The sequence below is a fragment of the Ascaphus truei genome, chromosome 2, assembly GCF_040206685.1.
Source record: "Ascaphus truei isolate aAscTru1 chromosome 2, aAscTru1.hap1, whole genome shotgun sequence".
NCBI lineage: Eukaryota > Metazoa > Chordata > Amphibia > Anura > Ascaphidae > Ascaphus > Ascaphus truei.
Genome location: NC_134484.1, coordinates 486,678,573 through 486,696,438, shown reverse-complemented (window position 1 = coordinate 486,696,438; position 17,866 = coordinate 486,678,573).

Below are 17,866 nucleotides of genomic sequence, written 5' to 3'. Positions count from 1 at the left end.
GTACCCCTGGGGCACTACTAGCTGTCACTTACCGGTCAATCCCTCCTCTATCCCTGGGTTCCCTTCTTCTCTATACAGGAGTCCCTTATACCATAGGCAGCGCTCAGTGCTTTTCCCCTGCCTGAGATTCGGACGCCCGAAGTCTCACGCCGGCCAGGGTAGGGTCTGTCTTCACTGCCTCCCTAAACTGGGCTCCTAATTCTGGCCACCCCCCAGTCATATCATTGTCCGGAGAATGGGGAAGGGTGAGAGGAAACAGTAAGTCAGGCTGTGTTTGCAACTGATCCTGGCTTACTTCCCCGGGCTCCTCTGCGCCCTCCACTAACGTTGGTCCCAAAGGCTGGGGGACTGGCGCCGCCGCCATTGCCGCGGTCTGGCTCCGGGTAACCACCGCCACTGCAGCGGGCTTGGGCACTCGGTCATAGGTGCAGGTCATCGGTCCCAGATCATTGCCAAGAAGAACATCGGCATCCAAACCGGGTAAAAACCCCACCTCCTGCACACCCTGGCCCTCCCCCCAATCCAAAAAGATTCTGGCCACTTGTAGAAAACGTGGATCTCCGTCGGCCACAGTGATCTGTATCCCAGGGCCTGGGATCAATTCCTCTGGCCGGACCATATCAGGTCGGACCAGGGTCACTGCAGCTCCTGAATCCATCAAGCCGACTGCTTGCCGGTCACCAACTGTGACCGGGGTGAGATGTCTTCTCCAGCCGGCCGTCTGCTGCAGGTCCGCGCTGAGATGTCCTCCGCTCCTGGCTGTAGGCACCGATGAAACTGGGACAGGTGTGGCATGGGACGTCTCGCTGGGAGTTGGTTCCATGACCGGTCCGGTGTCTTTGGTGGAAGCTACTCGCACGCGGGCTACCGGCTTCGCAGCTGGGGTGCGTTGCCCCTGAAGGGGTCCGCCGGCATGCAGGGGTTCCGGGCAATCTGGTCTGATGTGATCAGGGCGGTTGCAGTTGTAGCACCGGCACTCGTGCCGGAGCTCCCCCGCCTTTGGTGGACTGCTGCCCGCAGACGGCCTCTGAGTCCATTGGGGGGTATTGGCAGACTTTCGGCCGGTGCCGCCGCCACCGCCACCTTGGCTACTGCTTTGGCAGACATCAGGGCTCGGCTGGCCACATAGTCGTGTGCAAGCCTCGCCGCCTTCTGGTAAGTCTTGGGCTTCTTGTCGTACACCCAAGCCCTCACCGCCGGCAGGCACTGCTGCATGAGCTGTTCCTGAAAGATGAGGTCCAGCAGGCATTGGTAAGTCCGTGCCTCATTGCCCTCCACCCAGCGTATCCCGTACAAAGCCATGCTGGTCACGTAGATAACATAGGACTCCTGGGGCTGCCTCTCCTCCTGCCGGAATTTACCCCGGTAGGTTTCAGGGGTAAAACCGTACTGAAACAATAACAGTTCTTTCAGGTGTTCGTAGTCATCAGCATACTCATCTGGAAGCGCCATCATTGTCTGCTTAGCCAAGCCGGACAGTAATGGGTCCAAACGTGCAACCCTATGCTGGGGAAGCACTTTGTACCGCCGACACTGTGTCTCAAAGTTCTTTAAAAAACTGTCGATCTGATCAGTACCTTCCACGAACTTGGTGAGACTGTGCTGATCCAGTTTGAGTTCATCTGTGTTGGGTTGGACAGGGGGGCAATAAGCGGGTCTATTCACTGCAAGTGATAAACTGCAGCCGCTCCTCCGGTGTCCCTCTGTCTCCCCATGCAGTAATCAGTGCCAACATTTCAGGGGTGAACGGACTGGTAGCCGCAGCAACCAGTACCCTTCCTGTTGCACTGCTCCCGGGAGGTGCACTCGTTCCCTCCCCAAGATTCCGCCGGACCGGCACTGGGTTCCTTCCCTGATCTCCGGGTGGCTGTATAAAGGCAAGCTGAGCGTATCCTGAGGCTCTGCAAGCCGGGCTTCATAGTCACCGATTGCGTCAACCATGTCTGCGACCTTTTGGTTCTCATAGGGCAGTCCATATTCACGGCACTTGTCCTTCAGCTGAGCTCGGGTCCTCATGTTGGATGAGCCATCAGCCTCGCTCATGGTTCAGTCGCAGCAGTGAGGTGGTGTTACAACTTGTGTTAACTGTTGCACTACTGTGTGTTCAATATCTTTAGTCCCAGGAACTCGCAATTCCCTTCGAGTTCCCACTATATTACAGGGTAATTACAGTACACTGTAATACAGGTTCAGTTCAATCCCGCCGCTGCCACCAGTTAATTATAGAGCTTGTCACGGTAGCTTATGACAAGATCTAATGAACACCAAATATCTGGGTTGAACTGAACGAGGCTTAGATATAATAAAATATAATTTATTCCTTAAATAGGTGAACACAGCAATATAGTACAATTAACAGACAAGAAGGTAACACTTAATTAGGGTTGGGGAATGGAGAAGTATCAGCTAGCAATTCTCCATCAATCCGGTGACATTCCAGGTGGAATCAGAAGCACAACTAAAAAACTGTAACCCTATCCTTAACATTGAATACAGCCTATTGGTGAACAATTATCTGTATCCAATCCCTAACGTGGAGACACAGACTAACCCATGCCCTCCAGCTAATTAGCTAATGTGTACTGGGACTCTATGGGTAGCCCCATAATTAAATCAGGGGCAACGATCAGTTTACTAAATGAAGTATCTACTTTGTTTGTAGGTGTAGACATAACACTTACAAACCACTCCAGTTTGATGATTCTCTGCCCTTAGGTAACAATTAGACTGGCAGAGTTTGTTTATTGATTAATACTTAATCTCTAGATATTGGGTAAACAATCAGGGCAGTTAACTTTTTGATCACCGTGCTTAGGCTACTCAGCCGGCTGCCCTTCATGACCTATTAGCCTAGCAGATGGCGTCTGCAAAGGAATCTCTGCAGGATTTTATCTCTGCCTTGGGAAACAACATTAAAGGTGAAACATGGGAACAGGGGAACATACATTTTCAAGGTATAACAAGGTGCAAACCACATCCCTGGACCACAGTCGAGTTAACCCCTTGTCTCTCTGGTGAGGTCAGGGGATGGCCATATGGGGTGCAACCCCTTTAATACCGGGCCACCTCCTTTCTCCCTCTTCAAAGGGTATTATCACGCACCCACAGCAGTGAGGGCATGCCCGGAGTGTGGTATGGCATTGCCGGGCCTGTAGGAAGATGGTTAGATATACTTGCAACGTCTTTGGGGTTCAAAGTAAGAGTAGTGGTGTCCGTGTGCCAGAGTCCAGGGATATAGAGATCAGGATCGTAATGTTCATAAGCCAGAGTCCAGGGATCACAGAAGTCAGCAGAGTCATATTCGTAAGCAGGGTCAAGCCAGGGAAATCCAGGGGTAAGCAGGAGCAGGAACAGAAGCTGGAAAACACAGGAGAGCTAAGCATAGGACTGCACACACAGAGGTTACAAAGAACTATGCAGAGCAACGATACAAAGGACAGACAGGGGTTATAAAGGAGGGAACACCAATGGGGGAGAGAGGAGGAGCAGAAGGTGAAGTGGGAGATAGCAGGGATAGGTGAGGAGTAGAAGAGGAGGAGACAGGTGAGCCAGTGAGGGAGATAGTCTGAAGAGTATGAGAGGAGGAGCCAGGGGTGTGAGAAGGCCTACAAGAGGAGCATGTGCGCGCGCCCTCTGTAAGGTGGGAGTGCGCAAGCACAGGCTGCGTCACGAGGCGCGCAGAGCACCGTGCCACGGGGCACCAGCGGAGGATGAAGGAGGGACAGGAGGGGAGACCGCAGGAGGTAAGGAGGCAGGAGCGGGCGCTGAGGGAGGCCGCGAGTGAGAAGGTGCGCGTGACTTCCGGGGAGCACGCACAGACGCCGAGAGGGCGTCAGAGACAGACACAGAGGGGCAAACGGGCAAGGAAGGGACAGGAGAGGTAGGCATGAGCGGGACGTCAGGGACACATAAAGGGGAAGGAATCCCTTGAATCGTCACATCCCCATTGATCAATCTAAGTTACTGGATATAGTAAAAAGTGATGTCTCATGGAGTCTTACCCCTGACGACAAATCCCAAGAGAAAAATGAATTAGATCAGATACATCTAAGCAGAAAGGTTGTAGCCGGAGCCATATGCTACCAGAATGTACAGAGTATCCAGGGAGATGCAGATTCTCTGTTTCACTTTGACTGTCAGGAGGCAGTGATCACACTACTCTTTAATATACCTCCTATCTCACCAATGGAATATACGATATTTGATTCTCTGAAATTGACCATGAATTGTTGTGAGTTCTGTCAAAATTACATTACTTATAATAACACCGCCAAGAGATGTACCAGTAACCCCCCCAGGTTGTACACATGGTTCAGAACACAGCTCCAGACTTGGAGATCATGGATAAACCCAACACGAACTAATCAGTTCTGGCCAGTAGCTGCCTGTATGTGCGGTGACGGTTCAAGCAACAGTAGTTGTAGATTTGGTACTTCACAACTATTGGAAAGATCGAACACAACTTACCCACCTAAGATTAATCTCTGTAACGCCTGTATGCCCGCAGACATGGCTAGTCCCCAGTACTGAGGTGGGTAAGGGTATAACATGCACCCACAGCAGTGAGGGCGTGCCCGGAAGGTGGTAGTTGCGTTGCCGGGCCTGGTGAGTAAGGGTTAACGTTATACTTGCTGAGTACGGGGCGCCAGAAGTCGGAAGGTAACATCCAAAAGCCAGAGTCCAGGGATTGGAGAGAGCAGCGTAGTGATGTCCAAAAGCCAGGGTTCAAGGGCAGAAGAAGGCAGCGAAGTCAAAGTCCAAAGCAGAGTTCAAGTTCAAACCAAGGGAATCCAATCAGGGGCAGGGACAGGAACCAAAGCTGGAACAGACACAGGAGCTAGGCATAGACACTGCACACACAGGAGCTACAGGAAAGCTATGCAGAGCAAGGAATGAGAGGACAGACTGGGGTTATAAAGGAAGGAGAACAAATAGCAGGAAGGGGTGGAGCAGGGGTTTGTCTGGGAGTTTGCAGGGATAGGTCAGTGAGAGCAGGGGAGGAGACAGGGAAATTATCTAGGGAAATAGCCTGCAAGCTACGGGAGGCGGAGCCAGTGCCTGGGGAGGGTTGGTAAGTAGAGCGGGTGCGCGCGCCCTCTGTAACACTGTTACGCGCATGCATTGCGTGAGCACCAGAGCGTGGGGGAAGCTTTGCGGAGGAGGTGTTTGGCAGGGGAGTCAGAGAGGAAGGAGGAGTGGAGGAAGCAGGTAGGGAACGGGCTGGGATGACGGAGGCACGCTGCGGGGCGCGAGTCCCCTGACGGGAGACTAGGGACCGGGAACCGCACGTGTGTGCACCGCACGTGTGCACAGACCGTGAGACGGAGCGTGCTGACCGCGCCATGGGGGAATGAGGCAGGGATTGGGGAAGCAAGGGAACGGAGAGGTTAGCTGGTGGAGGATCCAAGGTGACGGGGACACGCTTGGAAGAGCGAGTCCCTCGATCCCTTACAATCTCCCATATGGGTATTATTGGTTATGTGGTTCCTGGGCAACTAAGTTTGTGCCCCATAGTCACTCCGCCCCGTGCTATCTAGGTTTTGTTCTACCCACTTTTCAGGTGAAACATACTCTACCTGAAGGTCGGTTAAGAAACAAAAGCGGTTTAACTGTCAAAACAGTATAGGCCAAGTACTGACAGGTACCTTATTCCCTTTTTACGGCATCCTTGATTTATATTCCAAACTGGAATTACTGGTGGCCGAGCTAGATGTCGGTTTCAACGCCACTAATGATGCTATAACTAGGCTCACCAATGAGCAAGAACAGATAAGAACAGTAGTTTTGCAAAATCGCATGACACTACATTATCTGTTGGCAGCACAAGGAGGGGTTTGTAAGTTAGTGGGTAAAGAATGTTGTGTTTAAATTCATGACCAGACAAAAAGCATACACCATGACATGGACACTCTAACAGAAATTCAATCTAGAATGCGAGAGGAACCAAAAGGGTTAGAATGGAACTTTTGTCTTGGAAATTGGCTAGGTGCATTGGGAATGAAAATTCTTTATGAAATCATGGTAATCGCAGGTTTATTACTTTGTGTGTATATGTTAATCCAAATGGCTAGATATATAATCAGTTCTATTTTTGCCAAAAAGGCTGCTTCTGCTTCTAGCTCTACAGTTATGTATATGTCTCCCACAATGAGCGCGAGAAATACCAATAGTCTTGGTACTCGTCCACCACCTATATGTTCATCTCTGATTATCAAACAAGATACCTAAAAGAGATAGGTTTCTGCATTCCCATGGTCTCTTGGAGGTTTCTCCCTTGGAGTTTTGCCTCTCCTGAGTGGTGCGCAGAAGAATAAATGGGCCTGGTCAATTGGATTGTTCTTCCAGAACAAAAGGAGGGTGTGTAAGGTTAAACATTGTATCTGTCAGCTCTGTTCCCTTCAGGGACTGAAAAGGTCAAAGCAATATGTGCCAGCTTTATTCTTCTCAGGGACTAAAATGGTTAAATATTTTAGCTTCGCTAAGTTTTAGACCAGCTGTCTCAGTATAAGGGGAAAGGGGGACGATAGACAGCACACTGATAGTGATAAATGTATGCAATTGCAGGGTGCACGGAACAAAAGGGGACCATTATTCCCCTGTAAAGAACTAACAAATCTATGTAAGTACCAGCACTCACTGTCTAATGGCTAAATGATGAAAACAATTGTAATGCAGAAAATACATTTAATAACAAAACAAACCAGAAATAAATCAAATGTGTTTGCAGAAACCAGCGTCATAATGGGCATGTCACAAAGTGAGGGTTGGGGGGGGAAAAAGGAAAAGGGGAAAAAAACACGAAACACAAAGAATTTACACAAAAAACGGAGAACGGAAAGTATGCTGGGGGGGGCGACGTTTCGAGGGACACTGGTCAAATCAGACACCCCTGAAAATGTGCAGTGATGTCCCTCATGATCAGAGGGGGAGGACAGTTGACGCACGCGCAGTTAGCAAATGCCACGTTGGCAGCTGCTAGCCTGCAAGATGAGAAGTCCCGGCGCATGACGTCATTCATAGGACACTGCGGAGCGGCTGCCCGAGCTATTACTTATAACAGCTGAGACTGCTATTTCATTCCCCAGCACTCCACAGAGCACAAGGAGCAGGGCCACAGAGGGTTTGATTACTGTTTTCGTTTGCTATTCCCATTAAGTATTTGCATTGACTGTTGTGGACTCCTGGTGCTTTTTTGCAAGCTGTGTTCAGCCTTTACTGTACTATTGCCAACTGTGGTACTTGAACTACTGGCATTTACTGTAGTGGATTCTTGCTGCCCTGCTATTAGCTGTATTTAGCCTACACTGCATGATGGCTATCTATTTTCAGGGGTGTCTGATTTGACCAGTGATAGGGGAAGGAAGGCTTAGGGAAGTACCTCTGGGACCATTTGGGACCAGGGGGAATGGGCCAGATGAAGAGGTAGTCCCTCGAAACGTCAAACCCCTAGCATACTTTCCGTTCTCCGTTTTTTGTGTAAATTCCTTGTGTTTCATGTTTTTTCCCCCTTTTCCTTTCCCCCCCCCCCACCCCTCACTTTGTGACATGCCCATTATGACACTGGTTTCTGCAAACACATTTGATTTATTTCTGGTTTGTTTTGTTATTAAATGTATTTTCTGCATTACAATTGTTTTCATCATTTAGCCATTAGACAGTGAGTGCTGGTACTTACGTAGATTTGTTAGCGGTCTCAGTATGTCTTACACGGAAAAAAAGACCACAAGCCTTATGTGACCCCATTAATAGCTGTTGACCCTTATCCCTATTTCCAGCAGTAAAATGTTTTAGGTTCGCAGGGAAGGCATTTCCAGATGGTATATGAAATTTTAGATGTGTAATCTATATGTGGGAACTCAGTTTGTAACAACAGATGTATGGAACTGACAATGTTTTTTCTTCTTGCTTTCCTGTATATAATACCGCTCCGTCCAATTATTAAACAGATGTGAGCAATCAGCAACTCGTGTGGTTCTGATTTCTTACACCTCCGAGCTCGCACTATCATATCTGAGACCAAAAACATATATCAGTGCAGTGGAAAGCTCCCCGGGTTGAGTGTGTGTGTTTGCTTGCCCTAAGGACGACCAGGTGGACCGGACCCAACACTGTGAAAACCAATAAAAATGTTTGAAACAAAAAACACACTTGTGTAGGTATAACAGTTTTACTGCACAGACTAAAAATAACACCACTCCAAAACATACAAGCATGGCAGGGTAGTACCCCTTCACCGTGCTCCCCTTTGCACCGTGTCCTCAACCTCATGGGGTTTACCCCTAAGTACTAAAATGCCCCATAGCACCCAACACTCTGGTGTCCACAGAGTCAATCATCCTCCCAAATGTGTGTGACAGAGTTGCCCCACTAGCCTGTGTATGGTTGGTGCACTTGGTCAGATGAGATCACAGCCAGGTGTGTCCACACCTCGGCACGCAAGGATGAATATGGGATCCACGGATCTGAAGCGATGAACCGCAACGCCTCCGCCTCTACGTTGGGTGGGTCCCACGTGGATTGTACAACCTTAGAGTTTCTGTGGTCATAGATGGATGATCTGGTCCCAGATCACCCTGGTCCAGGATGCAGCCATGTCCTGGCTTTGTTCCTATGCTCTGGTTCTACAGGGCAGTGTCCCTACCTATGTGCTTTTCCCTGCAGCAACCACAAGCTACACAGGAGAGTCAAGGCCTAGCTGGGGCCTAATAGGGGATATCTGGCTGTAGAGGGAGAGGGGGATTGGCCCAGTATTAAAGGGGTTACACCCCATATGGCCACCCCCTGACCTCACTTGGGAGGCAAGGGGTTAACTGGACTGCGGTCCAGTAATGTGTTTTTACCCTGCTTCAGCACCCAAATGTGTATTCCCCTTTAAACATGTATTCCCCCCATTCCAGTGTCTGCACCAACACTCACACTGGGATCCGTTCGGTAGGAAATGGGTCAATAGTTAGGACGTGATTATAGCCCTTTGTTCCATTTTCCCACCTTTGCAGGCTCCATTTTGCAGCTCTCCATAGGCCGCCATTGCAGCTCCATGCAATCCTATGGCAAATCCGGCGATTTGGGCCCGTTTCAGTAGAAGACCTGCAGGTGGCGCCCGAGAGGAGGAGCGGCGGTTCCCCATTGTAAGTCAATGGAGCCATTCATTTCAATGGGGATTCCTCAACGCCGACCTCCAGGAATGGTTGGCAGCCATCCAAACCGCAGACCGCAGAAGCGGATACAATATATAAAAAAAGAGCTTTTGATCACACTAGGTCAAGTTCAAATAAATTGGTGTGGGAAACTTAGGTTCTAGGGCACCCAGGAATAAAATTATTTTGCCCCTCGACCCTAGGAACCCCCACACTCGACCACCACCAAGTCCGAGAATTAAGGACGCCCGTAAAGGGTCGCGCTCGCCACGAGGGTCGCACCATTGACTCTAATGGCGGAGGTACTGCACCGACACACTTTATTCGAGCAAATGCCTGGTTTGTACCTGGCAGAAACCTGGAATCCGCCACTGCTCACCTCTTGCATGCTTCGTTGCGCTTGCCTTCCCAGCCACGGTTCATGCCTGGCTGACGGGGGCCTGATCTTGTTAAATGATAATGAGAATGATTTACTAGGCTGCGATGTTTCGATTGTCCACCAGATGGCATAAACTCATGACTTAAGTAATGTGTGGCCTTTGCAAGTTGTTTCGTTTCCAAAAAAAGTTACTTTATCCCAGTACAGTATGCTATTGTGTAACTTGTCCTTGAGACTGAAGGAATAGTTGCAAAAAATGTATCAATTTAGGCTTTACATACAGTAATGTATTAAATAAAGACAAAGATCATTTTCACTTACACTATTCTACAGAGACATGAGTGAACAAGTGGAGCCCGTGTTCCAAAAACCTGACAGAAGTTATGCTTATTTGATATGGGCCGCTATAAATGCAACAGAGGATAAGATGGCAACAGTTGTTCAAATTTATCAGTATTTTATCGAAAATTATGACTTTTACAGATTTTCGCCAACTCCTCATTTGTGGAAGCATGCAATAAGGAAAAGGTTATGTAGTGACCCCTGTTTTCACCGTATTGAGCCCCAATTTGTTGGAGGGTATTGGTGTGTGTCACAGGGTTTTTCCCGTATCTATGATAATGGAGGCGGCAAAAGGCGAAGGGTCGTGTTAAAACGAAATAAGAAGCGACAGTCCCTGCCAAGCAATGCGCCAGAACCAGAACCAGAACCAGCAGCAGCACCAGCTTATCATCATGGTCCTGCCGTCGGTGACAAATCTGAGATGGATTTCGCAGCCAGTTTTGATGAAGCTTGCATGTACCTAAGCGATTTCCCGCTGACTACAGGTGGGCTAGTCCCTCTGCAAAATGATGAAAGCTGGACTGGAAGTGGGCCGGCGCCAGCGCAAGCTGAATGGGAAATTTAGTAATACTGTACTGTACAGTATGGTGAGTACTGTATTTTTGCCGTATTATTTTGGTGGGGCTGGCTGGGAACTTCTTTAGGGGGCTGACCATTACTGTACATTAAAACTTTTCATTTTGTTTTTCCTCAGAAAAGAAAACGGCTAATGGGGGGATTTCGATGGATTATATTGTACTGTATGCTGATGTTTTCCGGCCATACAGTATACTGTGTAATAAACCCGAATAAATAAAACTACTGTATGCATTTATTCTACAGTACATGTTCAGTAAATTACTGCACATACTGGGGGCGAGATGTGTTTGCAGCAGAGAGAGATTTAATAATATTGTACAGTGAGCAGGGGGTTCCCTGAGCCAGAAATTAATGCTCAGGGAACCCCCCTGCTCCTGATCAATATTATTAAAAATACGGAAAATGCTGCGTCATTACCATAGCGGATAGCCACTAAGGCAATGAAGGGGTTAACCCACCGTGCCCGCTTTATTGTGTGTAGTGGGGATGGGTGAGGGGGGTATTTGGCCCTTGGTGTGAGTTTAGGACTTGCGGGAGGGGGGGGGGGGTTGCGGGTGCACTTAACCCCTTCACGATCGTAGCAGTTAATACCGCTACGGTCATGAAGGGGTTAAGCCCTCCCGCTACCCCACCCCCCCCCCCCCGCAAGCCCTCCCCAACCATCGTTGGGGCGAATACCCCATTCACCCACCCTCCCGCTACCCACAATAAAAAAATACACACACACAGCAGCCGCCAAAAAATAAATAAATAAATGACAATAAATACATTGGAAATACATTTTTATTGATAGTGTAGATGTGCAGGGGGTCTCCGGAGCTGAACCGCGGTGGTTTTAGGTCTGGGGACCCCGTGCCCCCCGAGATACAGGCCCCTTTAGGGGGTGCCGGTAGCCCTCTGCTTGGTTTAAAGGTCCCGATCACGTGATCGCGGCCTGTAAACCAAGCAGAGCAGAGGGATACCGGCACCCCCTAAAGGGGCCTGTATCTCGGGGGGCACGGGGTCCCCAGACCTAAAACCACCGCGGTTCAGCTCCGGAGACCCCCTGCACATGTACACTATCAATAAAAATGTATTTCAAATGTATTTATTGTCATTTATTTATTTATTTATTTATATTTATTTATTAATTGTGCTGCTGCTGCTGCAAGTCGTAAACTCACACCAAGGGCCAAACACCCCCCTCACCCCCAATAAAAAAAATTCACGCACAGCAGCCCCACAATTAATAAATAAATCTAAATAAATAAATAAATAAAATCTATGTAAAACCCCCTCCCCCTATTCTCGCTTTTAAAACGCCCTGCCTTCTCTCTAATCTATGTAAAAAAAACCTCCCCCTATCCCCCTATCCCCCTATTGTGTGTGTGCGTTAAGCTTCCCTGCAAGCTATGTAAAAAAAACCTCCCCCTATTGTGTGTGTGTTTAAATCTGGCTGGCCTGTGTTTCTGAGTGCTGAGTGCTCTGCGTTTAACCAAGCAGAGCAGAGGGATACCGGCACCCCCTAAAGGGGCCTGTATCTCGGGGGGCACGGGGTCCCCAGACCTAAAACCACCGCGGTTCAGCTCCGGAGACCCCCTGCACATGTACACTATCAATAAAAATGTATTTCAAATGTATTTATTGTCATTTATTTATTTATTTATTTATATTTATTTATTAATTGTGCTGCTGCTGCTGCAAGTCGTAAACTCACACCAAGGGCCAAACACCCCCCTCACCCCCAATAAAAAAAATTCACGCACAGCAGCCCCACAATTAATAAATAAATCTAAATAAATAAATAAATAAATAAAGACATGAAGAGAAATAAATACTGTATATACTGTACAGTATATACACTGTATATATATATATATATATATATATATATATATATATATATATATATATATATATATATATACAGTATACATATATACACTGTGTATATATACTGTATATATATATATATATATATATATATATATATATATATATATATATATATATATATATATATACATACTGTATGTGAGTGAAAAGAGAAAAAAGTAACCCGTATGGGAGCACTCAGGTATGCAATTGATATATTTGTTTATTTATTTGACACAGTGCAAAAAGGGATGAATAAACAGTACATGATTTAAAAACACTTAAAAAAGAGGCATGGACCCTTAAACACTAATGAACAGCACTAGGGAACGACACACACTGTCAACCCTAAACATGAAAAGGATAGTGACTCAAAAAACACTAGGGAGAATCAAAGTGAATCACAATACAGTAGGTTACTGGGTTTAAAGGCACCTACAGTATACAACGCTAAGGATAATGCACACTACAATACCAAAAAGTATTTTAACCAAGCAAGTAAACCAAAATCAATATATACTGTAAGTAACAACCAGAAAAGACAATTTAAAACCAAACTAACCCTTACAATACCAAGGATTACATCTATCTAATTGTAAAAAACCTTATACAGTACATTATACACAGCATTGTTTAAAAACCCCTTCCCCCCTAATGTTTGTGTTAAGCAGATTACACTGAAGGGAGAGAGATATAAAGGCCTAAAGCCCCTTCCCCCCCTAATGTTTCTGTTAAGTAGATTACACTGAAGGGAGAGAGATATAAAGGCCTAAAGCCCCTTCCCCCCTAATGTTTCTGTTAAACAGATTACAGTACATTGAAGGGAGAGAGATTTTACAGAAACACACATTAGGGGGGAGGGGGCTTTAAACAGATTACAGTACATTGAAGGGAGAGAGATGTTTCTGTTACCAGTAAATCTCCCTCCCTGCATTGCTAACCACCCTCACCCCCTACCCACATACCGTTAACCCCCCCCCCCATCCTGGCCATGGCCCCTCCGCTTCTGCAAAACAGACACAAAAATTAAAACATACAAAGTAATGTCCCCTAACCCCTTAATCACCATAGCGGTTATTAACCGCTACAGTCATGAAGGGGTTAACCCACCCTCACCCACCCACCACTCGGGATGCCTACATACCCTCCCACACTAACCCCCCCCCCACCCGTGAGGCCTAACCACCCAATCAGTTCCCACAAGGGAGGCCTACCCACATACCGTTGGGGAAACACCCCACCCCCACCCCAGTACCCACAATAAAAACAGTACAATCACCCACAATAAACAGCATTCTATTTATTAAATACATTACCCACCCCCTGTGCCCCCCCCCCCCCATAAATACAAGATTTATTCTTTTACATTCAGGGTCCATAACGCAGCCCCACGCTAGTCCCCGGTGGGCTGGCAGGGCACCTGGACAGACCTACAGTTTACCAGCAGCATTCCACAGGTTCTGGAGGCCTGCTGGTGGATCCTGCCAGCACCATGGCGCCCAGGTGGTCTCCTTGGGTCACCGTGAGCCTCAATTGGGTCCACACGGTAGGCCCAAGGATGTCTGGGAGCCCCGGGTCAAACCCACAGGTGTCTGCGGGGCCTCGGGTGGTTCCCATGGGGGTCTGGGGAACTCACGGGTGCTCACTACGGGTCCGCGGTGCCCCCACAGAAGTGGGACCACACATCATCATCCCCGCACCTACGGCTCGGAGGTGCCCCCACAGAAGTGGGACCACACATCGTCATGCCCGCAGACTACGGGTCCGCGGTGCCCCCACAGAAGTGGGACCACACATCATCATCCCCGCATGTGTCACCCGTGGAACCACCAGCCTGCTACCCTTTAGGATACCCGAGGATTCCCCGCGGGTGGTCTCCAGAGGTCCCACGCAAAACCACGGAAGTAACCCTGAATGTAAAAAAAATAAACCTGGCCAATACATTCAATACATACACCCTCCCCCCCAACACCTACAGTACAATAATGTGCAAAATAACTATTATCCAGATATGGATAATAGATTAATTGCCCATTATTAAAAACATTAACTAGCATATACAAATAAATAAAGTACTACTGACCTCATCAATACGAAGTGTCCGATGCCAGCGCCTTCCTTCTCTTGCCCACACAAAACATAGCCAAAACCAAGCCAATACATTGCAATTACATTCAGATATCAATTAACCCCTTAAACACCTTATCGGATAATAACCGCAAAGGTAATTAAGGGGTTAAGCCACACAGGCACGATACCCACCCTTCACCCATGAATTTGTACTGTGGCTTCATCATGCAACTATATATATATATACTGTATATATATACATACAGAGAGACAGAGAGAAAGAGAGAGAGAGAGATATATACAGTATATATATATACACACGTTATATACACACCCATGATAAACCAAATATACAGTACAAATAAATGTAGAAGGGTTATCAAAACCATACTGTTCTACAACCAAACACTTCTCCATACAGATACTACATTAAAATCAATTTCCTTTAAAAATCCTAACTGATCTCACAATCTACTGTACTGTATATGATCACAAACCAATGAAAAAAAAGTCACATTCCAAAATGCATAAAATCTATGCACCATACTGTATACATTCTGCAAATTAATCAAACGTAAACAAAAATCAGTTAGCAATCATTATTTACACCCCTAAACATTTCACACTCAATCAAGAACAATGAGACCATTAACAGATTCACGCCTAGAGCAGAACAATTAAGCCTTTGAAAAAATATAAGTACCGACAAAAATACAACCTTTACAGTACAGTACAACCAAGGCTATCTATCCCTGACCTTCCTCAAACACACAATACAATACCAAGGAATAATACATCTATCTAATTTTAAAATACTTTAAACTCACAAAATAATTAAAAACACATCTAATCCAGCTTTTAAAACATCATCATTTCTTACCCTGAATGTATACTGTACTGTATATCTCTCTAGACATATATATTGTACATACATACATACAGTGGCAAGAAATGATATACCACAAAAAAATAAAAATACACAGGTTAAAAAACCTTTTGAAAAAATTAACAAGTTAAATAAAATACATTTCTTTACTGTAGTTCACTTACCATTACTTGCCCCCACCGACTCCCGTTGCCCAGCTTACTCACGAACCAATCCACGATCAGGAACCCATAAAATAATAAACCATTGAAAATAATAAACATTAAACTAAAAATCCAAACCAATCCACGGGTCTTCTACTTGTAATACACCTTCATCTGTATTCTTCTTTCTTCTATCTCCTTCCGGGCGGGGCAGGGCGTGGTCTTCTTTCCATCATCGGCCACGCCCTTGTCTTTTTCCTTCTCCGGAGGTCCTTCCTCCGCGGCGTCTGGCTGCAAAATGAGACGACATAGGCTTTTAAAGGCCTATGACGTCACATTTTGCGTCATGGTTCCCACGGTCCTGATTGGACCGTGAAAACCATGTGTGTTGGCCGATAATAAAAAAATGATGACGTCACTTAAAGGGAATGAAAGCACAGCCAATCAGAATGGCTTTGCTTCAATTGCCTTTAAGATGACGTCATGAAAAGGCACATGGCCGTGCACACATGGTACTAGAGCCAATCAGAGCGTGGGAACTTTATCCCTACTCTGATTGGCTCTGGTATACCATGTGTCAGGGGCTGGGGGGAGAAAGGATGTGACGTCAATGAAAACCTGTCACGTGGTACGGTAGCCAATCAGAGCGTGGGAACTTTATCCTTATTGACGTCACATCCTTTCTCCCCCAAGCCCCTGACACATGGTATACCAGAGCCAATCAGAGTAGGGATAAAGTTCCCACGCTCTGATTGGCTCTGGTATACCATGTGTCAGGGGCTTGGGGGAGAAAGGATGTGACGTCAATAAGGATAAAGTTCCCACGCTCTGATTGGCTACCGTACCACGTGACAGGTTTTCATTGACGTCACATCCTTTCTCCCCCAAGCCCCTGACACATGGTATACCAGAGCCAATCAGAGTAGGGATAAAGTTCCCACGCTCTGATTGGCTCTAGTACCATGTGTGCACGGCCATGTGCCTTTTCATGACGTCATCTTAAAGGCAATTGAAGCAAAGCCATTCTGATTGGCTGTGCTTTCATTCCCTTTAAGTGACGTCATCATTTTTTTATTATCGGCCAACACACATGGTTTTCACGGTCCAATCAGGACCGTGGGAACCATGACGCAAAATGTGACGTCATAGGCCTTTAAAAGCCTATGTCGTCTCATTTTGCAGCCAGACGCCGCGGAGGAAGGACCTCCGGAGAAGGAAAAAGACAAGGGCGTGGCCGATGATGGAAAGAAGACCACGCCCTGCCCCGCCCGGAAGGAGATAGAAGAAAGAAGAATACAGATGAAGGTGTATTACAAGTAGAAGACCCGTGGATTGGTTTGGATTTTTAGTTTAATGTTTATTATTTTCAATGGTTTATTATTTTATGGGTTCCTGATCGTGGATTGGTTCGTGAGTAAGCTGGGCAACGGGAGTCGGTGGGGGCAAGTAATGGTAAGTGAACTACAGTAAAGAAATGTATTTTATTTAACTTGTTAATTTTTTCAAAAGGTTTTTTAACCTGTGTATTTTTATTTTTTTGTGGTATATCATTTCTTGCCACTGTATGTATGTATGTACAATATATATGTCTAGAGAGATATACAGTACAGTATACATTCAGGGTAAGAAATGATGATGTTTTAAAAGCTGGATTAGATGTGTTTTTAATTATTTTGTGAGTTTAAAGTATTTTAAAATTAGATAGATGTATTATTCCTTGGTATTGTATTGTGTGTTTGAGGAAGGTCAGGGATAGATAGCCTTGGTTGTACTGTACTGTAAAGGTTGTATTTTTGTCGGTACTTATATTTTTTCAAAGGCTTAATTGTTCTGCTCTAGGCGTGAATCTGTTAATGGTCTCATTGTTCTTGATTGAGTGTGAAATGTTTAGGGGTGTAAATAATGATTGCTAACTGATTTTTGTTTACGTTTGATTAATTTGCAGAATGTATACAGTATGGTGCATAGATTTTATGCATTTTGGAATGTGACTTTTTTTTCATTGGTTTGTGATCATATACAGTACAGTAGATTGTGAGATCAGTTAGGATTTTTAAAGGAAATTGATTTTAATGTAGTATCTGTATGGAGAAGTGTTTGGTTGTAGAACAGTATGGTTTTGATAACCCTTCTACATTTATTTGTACTGTATATTTGGTTTATCATGGGTGTGTATATAACGTGTGTATATATATATACTGTATATATCTCTCTCTCTCTCTTTCTCTCTGTCTCTCTGTATGTATATATATACAGTATATATATATATAGTTGCATGATGAAGCCACAGTACAAATTCATGGGTGAAGGGTGGGTATCGTGCCTGTGTGGCTTAACCCCTTAATTACCTTTGCGGTTATTATCCGATAAGGTGTTTAAGGGGTTAATTGATATCTGAATGTAATTGCAATGTATTGGCTTGGTTTTGGCTATGTTTTGTGTGGGCAAGAGAAGGAAGGCGCTGGCATCGGACACT